We start from the raw sequence: 20,125 nt of genomic DNA, 5'->3' as shown, positions 1-20,125 counted from the left end.
CCTCCAAAGATGAAAAGGAAAAACTTTTCCCCTGCAGTTGAAAAATCAATTTCAAGGGGAAGGCCCATCTGTATTTAATCTTGTGGTCAATCAGGACTTGCAGTAGCGGCTTGAGGGCTCTCCTCCGTTGAATAGTGAACGCCGTTATGTCAGAGAAAATTTGTATCTGATGCCCCTCCATCTCGATCAAATCCAAGCCCCTGGTCACTTTCAAGAGTGCTTCCTTAGTAGTAAAGTAGTGAGGTTTAACAATTATATCCCTGGGTGGGCCATCTTGTATTGATTATTGATGAACATTTCTAGAAGCACCAAGCAGCAGGAGAAGTGGATGATGCATAGCCTAAGAAAACAATTCATGAACAAAGGATGATGCATGAAGTTTAGCAATACAGTAGAAATACAGTAATGACTTCACTATTTTTCACCCCAAATCTCTTAAGACTAGAAGTCCGGGACAGCAGTTTCTCTCACAATAGCAGATACAGTTATCCAACTACAGGCACACTTCTATATCACAATGCAAGCTTCTATATTTCATTAGAATTTCAGGACAAAAATTAGATTTTGCTGGGTAGTCCATAACTAAATTATAAGAGCTCCATCCTGGAATATATGTAGCAACTAATACATTTCAGCGGGTATACCTGGAGGCTGCCTATATCTTCTTAAATGTTTTTAGAGATATTCCAAAACCGCACAATCTCAGACCTTTATTGTATCACCACACCAATCACAGCAACCCAAGCAAAAATGGCTACTACTTTAAACAACCTAAAACAAGCTGCTAGCGCAAAGTTCATTTGGAAAGGGGCTTTTCACAGAAAATACTAAGAGCCCCACCTTGCAACATATAAAGCAGGTAAATTACCGTAGGTATGAATAGAGGTTGCAGATACATTCCTTAAGATGTGAGGACACTCCAGAAGTTTAGCATAGCACCTACTTGTTGCCCAAAAAGGCGTTTTCCTAAATGATAATTTCATACTTCGGTTGAGCACATTAGATAAACATCTCCTTCCATGGGAAATGGGAACTCATTAAGTATTGATTCTATCAGGGCTGTGAAGCCGGTAGATAAATCCTTCGACTCTTACTCTCCAACTCCTCTGTATTTACAGGGTTTCTCATTTTATCTTCACACTTTTGCATTCAAACTTAACAAAAAAATTTAAACCCCCTAATTATTCATAAATCAATAAATGTATTATAAAACTAAATATAACACAATATTTTTACCATAAGTTTTTCTCAAGAAACATTAATAAAAATGTATGAAAATAAATTGATTTGTCAATTATGTTTTTTACTTTATATATTTTTACAAATAAATATCTTTATTTCAGGGATTTAAACTAATTTTTCAGATAACAATAATATTCATGTTTTTATCTTCAAAGTAATTAGCTTTATATTTAGTATTGCACTTACCCTTATGGCCAGAGAATTAAGTAATGCAGAATGTCAAAGAGTGGTAGACATTTATGTGAATGGAAGTGATGTCTTCCAGATAGCGATAGTTTTGGGTTGTAATTGTACAACCATAACCAAAATGATTAAGACCTATAAATCTTCCGGTAAGGTGGAAAAATTACCAAGAGGAGGTCTGAGAATTTCAAAGTTGGATGAAGCACAAAAGGAGAAATTACGCAAGGTAATGTCCAAAGATTGCAGAATAAGCTTGGAAAATGAAGGATCAATTATTTGCCAAATTTGGAATTAATGTATCCATTTCAACAATAGATGCATTGATAAATTCCAATGGTCATTAAAGAGAACTTTAACATCTCAATGAGAACCAAAAGGGGAAGATCCCTATTGGGCAAAGGGCAGTGCATGTTTTTGCTGGAGTGTGTTTAGGAAATTATTCAATTTGCTGTGTGAGGAATAAAAATAGGACCCTCTACTTTAAGTCACAAGCACAAGCATTTAATCAAGAAGCATTTCTCAATTTTATTGATGAGGTTTTGAGTGTTTTTAGTGAAAAGAGTGTTCAGCATTCTATCCTAATTATAGATAATGTCCACTTTCATAAAACTAGCTAGGTAAAGAGCTTAGTTGAAAGTAAGGGACACCAACTCTTATTTTTACCACCATACTCTCCATTTCTTAATCTTGTTGAGAACATGTTCTCTAAATAGAAGTAGTAAGAAGAAACAGGCTATAAGTAGTTCATGAATAAAAACAAAAGCTGGAAAACCTAAAACAGTTTACATATTAAACTTGAAATATAATTGTAGAGTAGAATAGATGTTAAATGCAATCCAAAACTAACTCAATGTAGTGTTGTTCTAAGAAACAGAATTGCTTCTGCCAGATCCTCTTTCATGGAAGCTCTTAAATTGGCCTTTAATATTTTTAGAGCTGAAAATAGTCTTTCAACACTGCATTGGGTGGGTGGCATTGCTGTTACAGTTCTAGCCACATCACTAATAATCTCGTAATAAACAAAGGATGGCTTCTTCTACAGTCAGTTTCGATGAGCGATCATACTTTTCTATTTCTATTAATTCTTTAAAAAACTCCTGCTGGAATCTCTTTCTTTAGACATTTTCTGGTCGTTTATCTTTCGTGCATATGAGACGTTGCTTTACTGTTGAAAGTTCCAGTAGGAATCAAAGTCTAAATTTTCATTTGAAAAGGATCCCGAGTTACCAGTGCTTATAGCTTCATCCAGTGGTGGTGTTTCAGGTAGTAATCCTTTAATGCGAACTGCTACATCATAGAGGACCTTTTTTGTTGCAGTATCCGTCTTTCAATCCACCTCCTATTGCAAGTTGCAGAGTATGAACAGGACAATGTATATGTTGAAAAGTAGTACGCTTAGATGCTTCTTCAACATTGTTTTCCAAAACGTCACTATTCTCTTCGCTTTCACTTTCTCCGATACTTTCAGGATGAGAACACTTTAGGATGAAAACACTGTAAGTCCTTCCAAATTTTATGCTTTTGTAGGTGCATTTTTGTTAGACCCACTGAAACTGCTAACTTTTGCATCACATTGTTTTTCACCATCATCTTCAAGAATACATTGGCACACGTAATGTTTCCCATCACTTGATAATGTAAAGTGCTCATAAACACCAGACTTTATTGTGTTTGTTGACAGACCTTTTGACATTGAGAATGAGATGCTGCTTTAACTAAAATATAAATATAAAATATGTTATACTAACTAGCATATTCTTTGATTTAAATACAAATATACACATAGTCTGCACTATTGCAAACATACATACAACAGCACTATACACACAAATAAGCTTTAGCACTAAAGCTTAGCACCTGCACTAAACTAAGACATAGTTTGTCCTATACAGAAAAACATCCACAAACATATATACTATACACATAACACAACACAGAGCACTACATTTTACTCAGGGACATACACACAATATGCACTATACACACATTCATACATTCCTGCACCATACACACAAACATTCACATAGCTCTTCAGTTTTATCCAGAAACATGCACACAGCCTTCCATCATAGTACACACAAGCAGCCATGCAGTTTTAAAATAAACATCATCACTTACAGTTGAATCCAAAAAGCTGTTCCTCCAAGTTTCTCTAAGCTCTTTTTGCAGATAGAGGAAGTTGAGCAGACACTGCTGCCTTTATCTTTGCTGATCTTCTGCTGAAGACAGGGCAGTGGGAGTCTCCAGGGCCAGGGGGGCCACTTAACTAACTTCCAAGTATTAGGTGGTGTGCAAAGTTCAGCCCTGGATGGGAGCATTTATGGAGAGTGCAGACAGGACACCTGAACACACATCAGGCCAAAGCACTCACCTACACCTATATCATTACACTTGTTTACACTCAAATGAACTTGTTAAACACATTATATCTAAAATAAAATAAAATAAAAACACTTTTTGTAATGTACATAGTTCAGATTACAATAATCTGAATGTCAGGTTGTATAATAGCTCAGCTGAGCTTTATTCTTACATTAGGGAAGTACTTAAATATGACTATTGTTTGTGAAATATGACATTTGAACTTGCTGTAATTTTTTTTTATTATAATTTAAAATTATCAAGAGTCTGAGTCGGCACATTTTTATCGACTCTGACTCCAGGTACCCAAAATTGTCTCCTACTCCGACTCCACAGCCCCGGATTCTGTCAACAGGATATGTGGGAAAAAAAGCACTTTAGCACTTAATTTGCTATCATTTGGTAAATGTTTTCAATCATGGACCAGATCTATTCCAGGTTTGCTGGATCACCCAGGTTCTCCAATAACAATTTATCTTCTACAGTCTTAGCTTTAATTAATTGGGTCCAATGTATGTGTAACTTAAATGTTGCTTTTTTTTAATGAAAATTTTTTTGTAATTGTCCTGTTGTGTTTCATTTTACTTCTTGTCCCAGAGATGCAACAGGAAAGGAGAAGATAATTTAGTAATAGGAAAAGATGTGGCTGCACATACAGCCTTTCAGCTTGTAAATATGTATTTTATCAGTACATTGAAATTGATGTTTAGATGCATGGTTTTCTGATGCAGAGTTCAGTTTTTTTTTGCAGAAAAAATGCACCACTATTATTAATCGTTAGAATGCTACCTGGAGTGCTTTCATTTTTGTAAAGGTACCCAGTAAACAAGCAGATATACAGGCTTTAGACAGCATTTTAGATACTGTAGCTATAAACACATTTAGGCTCATTCCTATCCTTGAGACAACGGTTAGCCCCAGACACAGGACTGAAAGGTATTTTTGCACTTTTAAAAAAATACAACACACATGTTTTTTTAAATACTTAAAGCCCAATATAGCACAAATAAGATCAGTTTATTGTCTGGGTTTACATACACTTCATACTGCATTTAAGTTGTAGCAAACACTTTTGAGTATACATAACTTGTGAATTTTTAATAGACTTATTTACTGTGTTGCCTTCAGGAAGAAGTGGCTTTTCTTTGACTTAAGGAGAAAAAAACTCATACAGCCGTTTATCTACTATGCCTATTAATAATGGATTACAGATTGATGCATTTAAATATTTTATGGGTCAAACACAATGCATAGTGTTAGCTTGAATTTTCTAGAGTGAAACACCCTCATACTATTTAGTATTTAGGATTTACATTCCTGTTCTTTAGCTATATAGATTTTCCCAAAGCTTTTATAATTTTTATATTTAGTAACATTTTCCTCTATCTCTTTAAAACTTACCTTAGAAATACTTCTGGATCCTGCTTTACTCAATTCCTTTAATATGGTAAAAAAAATCCTCCTTCCACCTAAATTACGTGGTGCCAAGCAATTGCGTCATTTACATTTTATGAAATATAAATATAAATATATATGTGATGTTAACAGGGTCTCTGATGTCACTGCTTAAAAAAATGTGAAAGAATTCAGCATTTGCATCCCTTTGGACATGCATGATGTTTTATCTGTGGCAATTATTTGTATGATTTACACAGAAAGAAGCAGACAAACCTAAAAGGTGTTAGAAATGTATTCTTTACAAAATTACATTAAACATGCATTTTGTCAGTAGTTTAAATCTAGCTTAATTGCTAGCCAAAATATTTTACCGAGAAAGTTGGGAAATAAATGAACCTAAGCAAAGCATTGGTGACCACTATAAGATCCTGCAGCGTTGGTGTCAGTGACTGCAATAATTACTCCCCGAATAATAACACCCACATTGGTGTTAGTGGGCTGAAGTATTAACAATTGTGTATTGTTGTCAGTGCCCGCAATAATAATCCCCACATTGGTGTCGCTGAAGGCAGTAATATGCCCCATATTGTTGTCAGCGACCACAAGAATATCCTTCAGTATTGGTGTCAGTGACTGCAATATAATCTACCAGCATTGGTGTTAGGGACCAAATTATTATTCCCCAGCATTGGTGTCCATGGCCACAATAATACCTCCACATTTCTGTCTGTGACAGCAGTATTACACTATTTCATATTTGTATCAATGACCACAGTAATAGTTTCACATTGGTGTCAGTGCAGCAGTAATACCATTAGGTAAGTCCAGGCAGCACAAACTCACAGGGACAGAAACAGGCAAGGTCAGCAATAGTAAATCAGACAAAACACCAGCTGCAAGTTAACCCAGCTTAAAGATACAACAGCCATTGGTGACTGGGAGCAGAGAGGCTATAAAGCAGCCAATGACTGTGCTGGATAGAGTCCAGAACTAATCTGCCTCTAAAATCCCATTCATCTGTGCACTGCCTCACAGTGTGTGCTGGGGATGCCTTTAAAGTACATCAGGCTGCACAGCTAAAGGGAAGCCTGGGGCTACTGCTATTTCTTAAGTCTCCTTGCTGCTGCAAATGTCATCGCTAGACAGAATAAACAGTGTTCGATACTGTGATGGCGCACAGCACGGGATCCCTGGCAGATAAGCATCTCCCAACAGTTTGCAGGTATTTTAAGCATGTGACTAGATTTTTTTAAAAGATTTTGGTGTCTGGATATATATGTGATTTGTCTCTAACACACTTCTGGTTTTTACTTTCTTGTGGAACTACTGGGGATGTGTGCTATTAGGGCCTCTTGTTGGAGGGAATTCTATTTAGCACTAAACTTTTCCATTTAGCATACTTTGTAAAACTTCATGTAATTCCTCTGTGTTCATATTTTACACCAGAGCCTTTATTACTTTGTGCGGGAGTGTTGGGTTTTCAGAATCTGATATTTGATTTTTAAAGAAGGCTTCTGGCCTGGTACAGAATGTTTTAAAGGTCCCCTGGATTTCATACTGTATAATGATTGGAAGTATTGTGCAGAGGTATCTGCTATCTCTTGAAGAATATTGTACCATGCCTCATCTGTTTAGTTTTGAATACATTGCTGGAGGTTGTATTGAATGTGTGTTTTCTACATGGCATCACTTTGTACAGATGTTGTTACCAGCAGGTTGTGATTCTAAGAATATCAGTTTCTTTTTGTGTTCCTTGCTGTCTTTCACAGAAAGAAAAAGAAGTTGTGGAGCTCTTCATTATCTAACAAAGTATTCAGTCCCACCCAGCAGGATTTGTTATGAATTGTTAGCAATAAATTAAAGTGGATTTTGATGCCTGGCCTATCATACTTTAACCACCTGGCCGGTAAACCCGACCTTGGTTCGGGTTTATCGTTTTTGCAAAAATCGATAAACCCGATTTCTTCTCACTGTCTAAATCCCAATCACTTACCTTGGTCCCCGCTGCGATGATCCGTTCTGTCCAGCGTCGATCGAAAAAAAAAAAAAAATACTCACCTTCTCCCCGCAGCTTCTCCGGAGATGTCTTCTGTCTTCTTTCTTCATCCGGCGAGTGCAGTGACGATCACCGGGGTTTCCCGGTGACGTCGCTGCATGCGCCGGTGCGGGAGGGAGGCGGGGAGGGAAATTCAAAATTTTGTATTGAGTTCCTTTGCATTGAACTCAATGCAAAAAAGCTGTATTGAGTCCAGTACAAAGAAATCCTTATATAATATATATAGATTTGTATTATATACCGTATATATTATATAAGCTACTGTACAGGTACATTACATTATACACTATTTTTTTTTTTTTTTTAAACTTTTTTTTAAAGATTTTTTTTTTACATTTTGGACATATTTCGGTGAGTTATGCCTAAGAATTATAGCCTACATTGCAAAAAATTATAGCCTTTCCATGGAAAAAATTAAACGCTTTTTGCATGGAAGTATGGAAAGAATTAGAACACTTCGCGTGATGCGTACGCGTCCCTCGGCGATTCCTGATGATGTCAGTGCATACGGCCGTCGATGGGGGTCGTAGCGGAAAATTTAAATATTTTGTATTAGATTCAGTACAAAGTCCTGTATCCAGTCCAATACAAAATATATTTATGTGGTTTTGTCTATGGGTATGTGACGTTGGACTCTGTTTTAAATATTACCACACTAGGGAGGTGTTTTAGAAAAATATAGTACTATACAGTATACCGAATTATTGCATTTTCAGTATTTTTTATTTATGCATTCTTGTTTAAGCTGATTTTTGTGTTTTTTTATTTAAATTTTATTATTAAAGTTAATTTGTTTTACGTGATTGTGTGTTGTGTGTTTCAAACTTTATTATATTCAGCATATCTACTAGACCCTTGTTCGGACATATTTCTGTAAGTTACAGGTCTACAATTAAAAAAAAAAAAAAAAAAAAATTTCATGAAAAACAGTGTACTGCTTTTGGTACAGAAATCCAGACATCAGTGAAACGCCCAGGAGGTTAAACAACCTGCTGCCTCCCACTTGCAAATGTTCAAACACATGGCAGGTTGCTGGCTACTGGGAGCTGCATGTAAACAGCTGTTTCCACCAACCCTGTCTAAACTTTGCCTAAAAAAGAGAGGTTAGGGATATGTAATGTACAAATTAGGTACATACTGTGTTTCCCTGAAAATAGGACAGGGTGTTTATTTTACCTCTGAAAATTGCATTGGGGCTTATTTTCAGGGGATGTCTTATTTTTCTCATATACAAAAAAATCTATTTTTATTCATGTACAAAAATCTGTATTTATTCATGTACAAAAATCTGTATTTACCAAAACCTGTAACCAATATTACAATGCTACAGAAAGATACCTCCGTGTTACCTGTGACGTGTCAAAATCGCAGATTTATTCTGTTAATTACAAGAAGTCATGAATAAGAATGGTCAAAAATGATTAATGAAAAAAACAGCTTCATAAGCAAACAAATGCAACATAACAAGAAAATGTGCTGACAATTAACATATGACTTATAGAGTAACATGCAGACACAGAAACAAAACTTCTAAAGCTTGTTGACCACAAACAGTAACCAATATAAATCTAAAAAAAGTAGTAAAAGCAAAATAAAAAAATCTAGTAAATATGCATTGCTGCTAATGAATGAAATACTAGCAAGGACCATTTGAAAAGAGAATCCACCAACCTCCTATTAGTTGTTAGTGTCACACCAGAGTACGATAGGTTAATTAACCCTGCGATTTCTTCACCCCTTGTTCCAGTGCTTTGAAATCCCTCCGTGTACCACGTGACTGCACCCTCCGAAGAAGCCAATAGGGCTTACTTTCGGGGTAGGTCTTATTTTCGGGGAAACACAGTGGTTAGAGAGAAAAAGGTCTGTAAAGTTTGCCCCATACCCTACAGCAGGGGTGCCTACACTTTTTTAGCCTGCAAGCTACTTTTAAAATGACGAAGTCAAAATGATCTACCAACAATAAAAATGCTAAACATATATTTATTTATTTATATATATATATATATATATATATATATATATATATATACCGAATATACTTTAATATTTAAAATATATATTGTTTACCTTGCATAACAGCATGAACATGTATGGCACAATACAATTTTGTACATTTTTGGCCATTACCTTACCCTGATGACGTCTTAAACTGAAAAGAATCAGCCAAAGTTGCATAGTCCACACAGTAGTTGCTGGTAGCCAGCCTCAAACAAAGTTCCAAATGATCATCAGTCATGGTGGAACGGCATTTGGACCTAATAACTCCTGTGCACAGTGGAGTTTATTTTGAATGGCAGGGCTCCGCCATCTACTTGTGTTGCCTTTGGGATCTACTGGTAGATCGTTATCCACCTGTTGGGCACCTCTGCCCTACAGAGTGCAGAAATTAGGAGTAAAGCACACAAAATTCAAAGTATAAAAGTATGTAGTTCCACCTGTCAGTAGCAGGCAAAAATCTAATGGTGTCAATAGTCACAGGGAGCAAGAATTCCCCTTCTCAAGACACTGGTGGTCAGTGGATTAACCCCTTTTTGCAGACTTGCAATGTTATGGTAACACACATAATGTGGGTAAATGTGCTATGCTGCCATTCATTGTGGTACAATGTGCAGTTATACACTACTTTGTGCTGCAGATTTCACTGCTGCTTTTTGTTCTGCTTTTGTGCATCAGCAGCCTTAATGCAATGCAAGGCAAGGCCTAATGAAGATGCCCACCATCCATTGATAGTCGGGTAAATAAACTCTTTTGGACCCCCTTTCAAGACATTGGTAGTCATGGGTGCCCTTCATTAAAGCACTGGTAATCAGTGGTATTTCCCTTCCTACCACACGCCCCCCCCCCCCTGCCAAAAGCATTTTTGTAATGGGGTAGGTCCCCACCCCCTAAAAACAGTAGTGGACAGTCGTCCCCCCCCCCCTCCATCCTTAAAGATCGTAATCAGTTTTGTTTCTTTCCTCTCGAAGGTATTGGTGGTTTTGGTGACAGTGGAGGACCTTTGGGAGGTATGTTGTACATATACAAAATGTGTGTAGATAATGATGGAAACATATTTATTTTATTTTATATTTTTTTTTACAAAGAAGAGCCATTAATGATCTGTTACTAATCCAATTTGGAAACTGTGGTTGCCAAATGGAACAGAAAATAACATAGGGTTTAGGAAAGTCATGTAATTGCACACTCCTATGCTAAAACATGGTTTCTTACCTATTGTTCTGTACAAGGTGGATGTTAAGCAGAGCTCTATATTGTTGGGACAAGTATGAAAGGCAGTATACATTATTAAAACTTTTACTGCTAAGGGGTGTGGCTTGGCGGTCTCCGGGGATTGCTGTGTGAGATCCCAGCTCCCCCCACCCCTGTACAGCATCCACCGGCGTCTCGGCCCTTGATCCGGGTTTTTGTTGGGGACACTTGCGCGGCTGCACAGCAGCCCAGGATGGCGCCGGCTTTCTCCACACAGGCCAGGTGGAGTGGAGCGGCCGGGAGCGGATCTGATCAGGAGCCAGCTGCAGCAGGGATCGAGGGCTCCTCTCCCAGCACATATCAGCCTGCATTGGCTTCCCAGAGGCCTGCATCGGAGGACCGAGCAGCTGAAAACTGTGACAGGGTGAGTCACTCTCCCTCTTCGGGGGCTTCATCTGCCCCCTGACAGGCCTTTTACTGGGGGGATTTCATATTCACCTGGGGGCCCCTATACTCCTTTGGATGATATGGTGCCAACAGCATTTAGACATGGGGCAGCTTCCTCTCCTGTGGGGGGATTGCCTACAGAGACCCTGGTACAATCCTGGCCCACCTAACCTGAGCAGGGAGGATTTTCCCCCTTTGGGCCCCTCTACATACGCCCGCAGCCAAACCTCAGAAACACCTCCAGCTGAGACTATACCTACTGACCCCCCTTTACATCGCAAACGGGGATCAGGATGTAGTGCCGATTCCTGGAACCCCCCATGGTACCAACATCTGCAAATGCTGCCCACCAAGGCTGATTTTCAGCAACTTATTGCAGATGTGGAAGCTACCTTTAGATCTGAAATTGGGGTTCTGCGTGCTGACTTTCACTCCCTAGCTGGAAAAGTGGAGGATATAGATGAAGGTCTACAGCAGGCGAAGGGGGATATTGAGGCTCTCACCCGTAGATCCAGTGACTATCACTTGAAAATTAGAGATCTTTATTGCCACTTGGAAGATATGGACAATAAAACTTGCAGAAATAATATTAGTGTCTGGGGCCTACCAGAAGCTACCCAATCTACAGATCTGAAGTTGGTCCTGCAGGCGTTCTTTAATCGCCTCCTGGGGCGCCCTCACGCACAGGAAATTGCCATTCTTATGGCCTATAGGGCCTCAAGGCAGCCTGCCTCGGCCCAGCGGCCCTGAGATGTTCATTGTCACCTCGCAGATGCAGAATTGAAGGATGCAATTATGGCTGCGGCCCGGAACATGCGCAATTTGGAGTTTGATGGGGCTCCATTACAGCTCTTTCAGGACTTGTCCTGGCACACTTTGCAACAGAGACGCCTCCTGCAACCACTCCTAACCACTCTGTGTGATAACCGCATTCCTTATAGGTGGGGCTTTCCGTTCAGCCTGACAGCGCGACATGATGGGAAATCCGCTGTATTGAGTTATCCAGAGGACCTGTCTTCCTTTTGCCATGATTTGGGGATTAACAAGCCTAAGCTTCCAGGTTGGGAACTTGTTCTACCCTCACCTTGGCAGGTGGCCACTTCCAAGAAGCGTCCCAGGCACAGGATCCGGCATTCTCCTACGCCCCCACTTCCTCGAGACAGTGGACTGCATTGATTGGGCTCCGATCCCATACCCCTTTTTACTGCTCCTTATGCTGCTGTGGCCCACCTCAGTGTGAGCTGCCTCCTCTGCCTTTAGACGGATACTGCTTACTAATGTTTTGCCTAGTTTTATGCTATTGCAACTGAAATTTGTGCACTTTTTGATGATTGCTTACTTACTCTCTTTATGCTCAAATTTATAACTGCGAGATATTACTTGAATGATTTCATAGTCTGTGATTTTATGGTCTATAATTGGTGTTCTTTCTCAGGGAATGTCATTTTTGGTCAGATTGCCCTGGTCTCCCGCCCAGCCGCATGTTTCTGGTTGGGCTGGCGAGCACTGCGGCCTCCCTGTGTATATTGTCACTCTCAGAGAGGTTTTCTTTTGTCTTTTTTTCCCTTTCCCAGTTTTATAGCCTTGCCCTGTTATGGATATGTTTTACATGCCCTACGGCCCCAGGGGGGGTCCCGCGCCGGGCCCGGTTTAGCCGGGCGGGCCGGGGTCCCCCCCTAGGGGCCATTGTACTACTCATACAGCCGGTGTCGACCATGTTGTTTCTAGATGATACACTGGTGCTCTTGTGGTTGTCTTGGGGACCGTCGGTCTGGGTTATGTGGGGGTTTGAGCAGCGACCAGTAGATAAAACGCTCTGATGGCTAGTAAAGTTTTATCACTTAATGTGCGTGGCTTAAACTCCAATACCGAACAGAAGCTTGCTCCCTGGGAATTTAAACACCATTCGGCGGATATTGTATTCTTACAGGAGACGCACTTTGATGCACTCTCGGGCACCTTTAACTTGGTATCCAAATTTTACCCGGCTGCTCATGCAGCCAACTCTCCTTCTAAAAAGAGAGCGGGGGTTGCCATCTTGCTCAAAAATTCTTTTTAATTTTCTCCCACTCGCTCTATTTTGGACCCGGAGGGCAGATTTCTTATCTTGCAGGGTGTCCCCTTAGCTCTATGTAATATATATGCGCCCAATCAAGGATAAGCCAGGTTTCTTGCTATGACAATGGCCCTCTTAGAGGAGTTAGCGCACACGTATCTTATTGTTGGGGGTTATTTTTTATTCTATCTTCTCCCCGACTCTCAATGCCTACACTGTCAATGCCTATACCTTGTCCACCTCCGGTAGTATTGCAACACGCCAAATTGTTTAGGCAATTGATTAGACATCACCAGCTTTAAGATAGTTGGAGAATTCACCACCCCACAAGCACAGTTTACCTTTTACTCCCCTCCTCATCAAACACATAGCCGCATTGACTTTATCTTTATTAACTTGCCAATGTTGCGGAACAGTGTCTCTGCTGCTATCCATCCCATTTCCTGGTCAGACCACGCCCTGATCACCTTGGAGATTCTTTTCGCCCCTAACAGAACTAGAACTGGAACTGGAGGTTGAATGACTTTCTCCTCAAGAATAAGGATACTAAAATGTCCCTTACTAAAAGTCTACAGCATTATTTTGATGAAAATAAAGGCTCTGTGACGCACACCTCCACCCTCCAGGAGGTCCATAAATCGGTTATCTGAGGTCATTGTGTGGCCCTGAGTTCTCGTCTTAAAAAGAACTCTACCCTGCAGCGGGCCTTGACGGAACAGGCACTGCGGACTGCTGAGGTGAAACTGGCTAGCACTCCATACCTGGGCCTCCGACGTAGGGTGGCCTCCCTCGGCTCCAAACTAAGGGCATTGGAGCTTCGGAAGGTCAGCTGGATGATGCAGCGAACTAGGCAGCTTTATTATCATAAAGGCAACAAGATTCACTCTTGGCACGCAAGTTGAGGGACACACAAATTAACTCCTCCCCCATGGCAATTAAAGATGACCAAGGGATACCACGGTATGATCCGTCCCAAATAGCTTCCCGGTTTGAGCACTATTATAACCAGTTATATCGTACAGTGCACCAGACACAAGACTCTATGGGCCCCAATTTGCAATCCAATATAAACTCCTATCTGGCTGACCTGACTCTCCCCACATTACAAGCTGAACATCTGGAGCACCTTAATAAACCTGTTACTGCGGAAGAAATATCACAGGTCATCTCTCACCTACCTTCGCATAAAGCATTGGGCCCAGACGGTTTACTTTATTTATACTTTAAAATCTTTTTGCCAAGTCTCTCCCTTATGTTTTAGAGGGTGCGGAGACCAGGGTTCCATGATACATATTTGGTGGACTTGCCCGAAGGCCAGGACATTCTGGGATGAAGTATTTAAATTAATCTCGAGTGTGGTGGAACAGGAGATTAGTGGCTCCGTGGAAGCCGCTCTATTTAGCAAACTTGACACATCCTTGCCGAAACCCACTCAGAAATTGATTAGATTGATTCTAGTGGCTAGTAGAATCGCTTTGGCTAAAGCATGGAAGTCTCCTACGATTTCCTTAGACCCCATAGCCCCTAAGTTGAATTGGATCATGGTAGACGACAAACTCACTCATACTTTAAAGAATTCCCTGGATAAATTTGAGGATGTTTGGGATCCCTGGATTTCCTTTAACGGTTATAATATTTGGCTCCGGGATTTCAGTTCTCACCATGGGTTTTAATTAGGTGTCACTAGTACTTCCTCTCTCCTTCGTCCTTTTTCCCCCATTTCCCTGTTTTTTTTATCCTATTTGTGGTTTTTTGTTTCCCTCTTCCTTTTGTGTCCCCCCTTATGTCTGTTATATGTTAAGTGTTAGGGTCAAAGTGCAGGATGCACCTCTACTCTTCCCAAATGCAATTTTTTATGTCTACGATCTTGCTTGGTTCTGGGTAGGGGAGGAGATTCTGGTTTAATACGCGTGACTCTTGTGAGATCATATATTGTTGACATTACTATTTCCTGTATTTTGGCTTTTATTGGTTCTTGTCTTTGTTTTTTTTTTCTCTTACTTATTTGTATGTTTTTGTTATTGTTATATTTTGAAAATTTCAATAAAAATATTGAAGTACAAAATCTTTTTGCCAACTCTTCTCCCCTATTTGGTGGACCTGTTTATTGACTTTCTCCAAGTTAAGCCTATCCCACCTACTATGTCATATTCCCATATAACTGATTCCCATGCTGGGTAAAGATCCGATGGACTGTGCAAATTATAGACCTATAGCGCTACTGAATTCGGATCTTAAAATCTACTCTAAGATTTTGGCTAATAGGCTTTCCAAACTCTTGCCATTCCTTATACATGGGGACCAAACGGGTTTCATAGCGTACCGCCACGCAAGTGATAACACCCGGAGAGTGATTAACGTTATTGATATCCTCAACAAACGTAAAACCCCTTCCCTAGTGCTTAGCTTAGACGCTGAAAAGGCATTTGACCGACTTAGTTGGCCATTTATGTTCTCTACCCTCACCAAAATGGGATTTCCTGGCCCTTTTGTTAGAGCAGTACGTTCCCTCTACAACTGTCCGGTGGCCTCTGTTAAGTTGCCTCATGCCTCCTCTAAACTATTCCCCATCCGGAATGAGACGCGACAAGGCTGCCCCTTATCTCCCTTACTCTTTGCTCTTAGTGTTGAGCCCCTGGCGGAGAAAATCAGATCCAACCCCAGTATCCAAGGTGTTACCATAAAGGATACCTACTACAAAATTTCATTATATGCAGATGATGTACTGCCTACATTGACACAACCTATCACCACCCTCCCAAGTTTGTGGTCTGAACTTGGTGCCTTTAGTACTGTCTCGGGCGAGAGCGCTCCTTAAACTATTTGGGCACCCAAGTAACAGCTATATACACTCAGCTATATACTTGTAACTTTCCCCCATTGTTCCAGGAACTAAATGCATACTTGAATAAATGGAAGGGACACTCATTGTCGCTCTTGGGGAGAATTGCGTCAGTGAAGATGATGCTATTGCCCAAGCTCCTATAATTGTTTGAAACCCTCTCGGTTCGGGTCCCTCTCCTTACCCTGAAGAAGTTACAGGCTAGCATTTTGAACTTTATTTGGGCTCACAAACGTCACAGACTCTCAAAGTCGGTGGTTTGTACACCTAAAGCACTCGGAGGTATGGGGGCTCCGGACCTGATAAAATACTATGTGGTGACTCATCTTCGCTACTTGCCCTCCTGGACTATGTTAGTCTCCCCCAGTGTATGTCAGAAGCTGGAGGAAGCTTGGATTTCTTCACTTCATCCTAATGTGATGCTTTGGAGCTCCTCCTGGTTAATGCCCAAAAGGGATTTGCTATCCCCGATGATTTTTATGAGAAATATCTGGAGAACATATAATTCTAAGTACGGTCTTTCCTCTCGGGGCTCTGTGCTTACATCTATCATACGAACCCCTCTGATACCTGACAGCTTAGCTATAAATATGTGGCAGCCATGGCAAGACCGGGTGCTTTTTCATCTCCGAAATGTATTACATCCAGGGGAAAAAAGATTGCTTTCCTTTTTGGAGTTGCAGGAAAAATTTGATCTCCCTCAAACAACCTTTTTTGCTTATCTACAAATTAGACATTACATACAATCACTCCACTCTGTGCCCAGATTCTCTGAAATAACTCCTTTTGAGAGAATTTCCATTAGAGGTCCATTTTCTAAGGGCCTCATTTCCTTCATTTATGGCCTTCTCCACGAATCGGCAAGGGAGATATCTGGTAAATTTGTATACATGAGTACCTGGGGGAGTATTTTGGGCAGTGGCCTGGAGCAGGATACATGGTCCATGCTGTGTTAAGCAGCAAATAAAAGCTCAATATGTAGGCTTTATTAAGAAAATCTCTACAAGATTTTGTTCCGCTGGTATCATACGCCGGTGGTGTTATACCGCCTGTTTCCGGAGGTAGATCTGGCTTGCTGGCGCTGCGGATCCCATTATGGGACTCTGGAACATATTTTTTGGTCCTGTCCCCTTATTCAGGGATATTGGGGGAGAGTCAATGCGCTAATTAGGGATGTGACTCAACAACGATTTCCCCTTGACCTGCGCCACCACTTGCTGGTTGTCAGTGTGCTTCCTATTCACTTTTGTTTGTATCCCCCACTCCTCCCCCCCTCCTATTCCCCGGCTTAGCTACGTCCTTTTTGATTCATTTCTTGTTTTCTGTTGTTTATTTATCTGTTGTTTATGTATTTTCATAGTTTATTGGGTTTGATACACTGTTTTTACTGTTACTTACGCCAGAGTTTTATGTACCATTATCGGATGTACCTATCACCCTGTATGCTGTGTTTACGAGATGTTTTGATGTATAAGCCTGGTTGTCTTTGTATGTGCAAATGTTCAATAAAAACTCAGTTTCAAAAAAAAAAAAAAACTTTTACTGCTATGTGTGAATATGTTCAGATGCTTTTAAGGTGCTTGAATTCTGGTAATTTTAGTTTAGGAAAGGATAGTGCAGTACTAAAATTGGTAAACATGCCGAGGTCAGCACAGCCAGTGCAGTGTCACAAAAATCATAGTCATGCTAGCTCATTTGTAAGATTTTGAATTAGATTTTAAGAGTTGCTAATTTATTGTTTGCAGGTGTTGGTAAACATTTATCTTAACTTGGACACCATAGATTTGATTTGAGGACAAGCACAGATACTTACAGATACCATAAGCTGGTTGCAGTTTATCAGTAAAGTTAGGCTACGTACACACGTCAGATGATTCTCGTCTGATAATAATAATCACCTCAAGGCTAGCATCAGACGAGACTCCAACGTGTGTACAGTGCTTGTCCTACACCATTCGTGTATCCATCTTGGCAGATCCACGAACAGTGAACGATTCTAATACAAGTGAAAGGGAGAGACCGTAGCTGGGTGCCACTCGCTCGTTTGTTCTCCCCCCTCCCCTCTACATAGAGCCGTACAGCACTTGTTTATGCATCTTTTAGTCTTTTGACATTGGAAAGGATTGTGAAAGATTTCAGTGCATGAATGTAATGCGGATCGAGGAAGGTTCCTTCAAGTGTGATATTATAAGATTTCAATCTACCATATTGTATTATATAAATATTGTTAACTTTTATTATCCAGTGCCAAAAAACCCTCTTTCTCTCTCTGTTGTATTCTTTATACACAAACTAATTTATTATTTGTACTTTTTAGGGGTTGGCTCCAGGATCAAAACTGATTACAAATACACAACAGACACCAAGAAGCTAAAATGACTTGATTCTGTTTAGGAAGAAAATGTTTGTTTGTTTGACCAGTGTATTGAATACATGGATACTTTATTAAACACCCTTCTATGAAATAAGTATATACAAGACTTTTGTACATTAAGATGGTATGATTTATTGGTGCCCCACTTTATATATACTGTATTTACACTGAAATTTAAATTTTCAATTTTTAGTGCTATCAGCTTACATATTGATATATAATATAGAGTATGTTCAATATAAATATGTACTTTTAGTACAGTTTTATTATGTTCTACATAAAGGAACAATAAACTTTCTACTTTGCAGAAGTTGGAAGAATAGTAAAGGCAAGGAATAAAATAAGCCATGTGAATTATCACTTTCATTTAACATTAAATTGCAAAACATCTTTCTAAAAATATAAAAAGTGTAAAGGGGTTTTCTAAGAAGAACAAATAAATAATAAATCAATATTGACGTAATTGTACCAGTAAAAAATAATATCGATCAATGAAGCTACAAGTCATGTGGTTGTTTCACTACAACAAAAAATTTTTTTTTATTTTTGGCAGTAAATTTGTTTTTTTATTACTATGCCCCTTTATGTGCTTCAGTTAAAGCAAAATACAAGCTTACTTATTAGCAAACTGAAAAGGAAAAAGAGGTGCTAAACAAAATGGTAAAATCCACAGGAGATAATATATAACTAAAAGCTAACCTTAGGATTATAATATTTGACATACACATTGTATAAAATTATTGTAAATTCTAAATTTAAATACAAAACCCACCCACCCACCTCCTGATTTATCAAAGCTCTACAAGGCAGGAGAATATATACTTTCATCAGTGAAGCTGGGTGGCCCAGCAAACCGGGAATGGATCTTGTCCAGAATTGAAATTATTTGCTAACAAATAGCAAATGACTTTTAAGAAATCCATTTCTGGATCAGCAGTCACCAATCAGTGGTCTGCTAGAAAATTTTGGTAGTCCGCAGCTCTGGCCGTTGCGGGGGTCGGAGAAGGACCCCACTGGTGGGGGGGAGGGCGCACCAGCCAGAGCCACGGACCACGTCCCCTGTACAGATTGCAGGCTCAGGGCGGTGTCTTTGGACACACAGCTGAGTGACACACGGCTTCCCGCATGCGCAGCTTGGAGTCTGTGAAATTAGTGGTCCGTGACAACCAAAAGGTTGGCGACCACTGTTCTGGATCACCCAGTTTCACTTATAAAAGTGTATCCTCACCAGCCTTGGAGAGCTTTATTAAATCAGCCCCATTCTGTTCAAATAACTCATTCTACAAGTAAGTAAACAATAGGAAGTATTTTACTTTTGTTTAAAGACAACAGTGTTCTCCCCAGAAATTTTTTTCAGCCGGGTGGTAAAAAAGGGGGTGTGGCAAAACACGGCAAATTTAGTGCTCCCAGTTGTTTATGCCATGGGTATCCAGTAACCTCTTATTGTTTCAATGTTCTTCCTTCTCCCAATTATTTGTTACAACTTTGTAATGCCTGCCCCGTTAGTATATCCAATATTTCTATTCTATGTATTTTGCCACAACTGTCCTATGCCATGTATTGTGACCCAACTTACTAGTGTTCTAAGTTTTAAGAGTGTAATCCTTTGTAGTAGTGTAACAGTATAATGAATGTGGTGTAACAAGTTAGGCTTAGCTCACATTAGCAGCAAAAAACATTTACCCCTTTTGGCAACTGCTGGGCACCTAGGATTGGTAACAGGCCATAAGTGCTAGGCCCCTAGGACTGATAACAGGCGGTAAATTCTAGGCACCTAGGATTGGTAACAGGCGGTAAGTGCTGGGCACCTAGGATTGATAACAGGCGGTAAGTGCTGGGCACCTAGGATTGATAACAGGCGGTAAGTGCTGGGCACCTAGGATTGATAACAGGCGGTAAGTGCTGGGCCCCTAGGATTGATAACAGGTGGTAAGTGCTGGGCACCTAGAATTGATAACAGGTGGTAAGTGCTAGACA

At 40.0% G+C, this 20,125-nt stretch overlaps 1 protein-coding gene across 4 annotated transcripts in view; it reads left to right on the top strand.

The window, feature by feature from the left end:
- Positions 1–20,125, top strand: part of LOC140341016 (leukocyte antigen CD37-like) — a 163,699-nt gene that overhangs the window by 17,192 nt on the left and 126,382 nt on the right. The window contains exon 2 of one of the 4 annotated variants that reach the window (XM_072426514.1): positions 10,207–10,245. The exons of the other annotated variants lie outside the window; for them this stretch is intronic. The gene's annotated coding sequence lies outside the window, so the exon portion shown is untranslated. The remainder of the gene's footprint in view (positions 1–10,206; positions 10,246–20,125) is intronic. 4 annotated transcript variants of the gene reach the window in all.

This window comes from Pyxicephalus adspersus, chromosome 11 (genome assembly GCF_032062135.1).
Source record: "Pyxicephalus adspersus chromosome 11, UCB_Pads_2.0, whole genome shotgun sequence".
NCBI classification, from domain to species: domain Eukaryota; kingdom Metazoa; phylum Chordata; class Amphibia; order Anura; family Pyxicephalidae; genus Pyxicephalus; species Pyxicephalus adspersus.
This window is presented reverse-complemented; position numbering and strand designations above follow the sequence as displayed.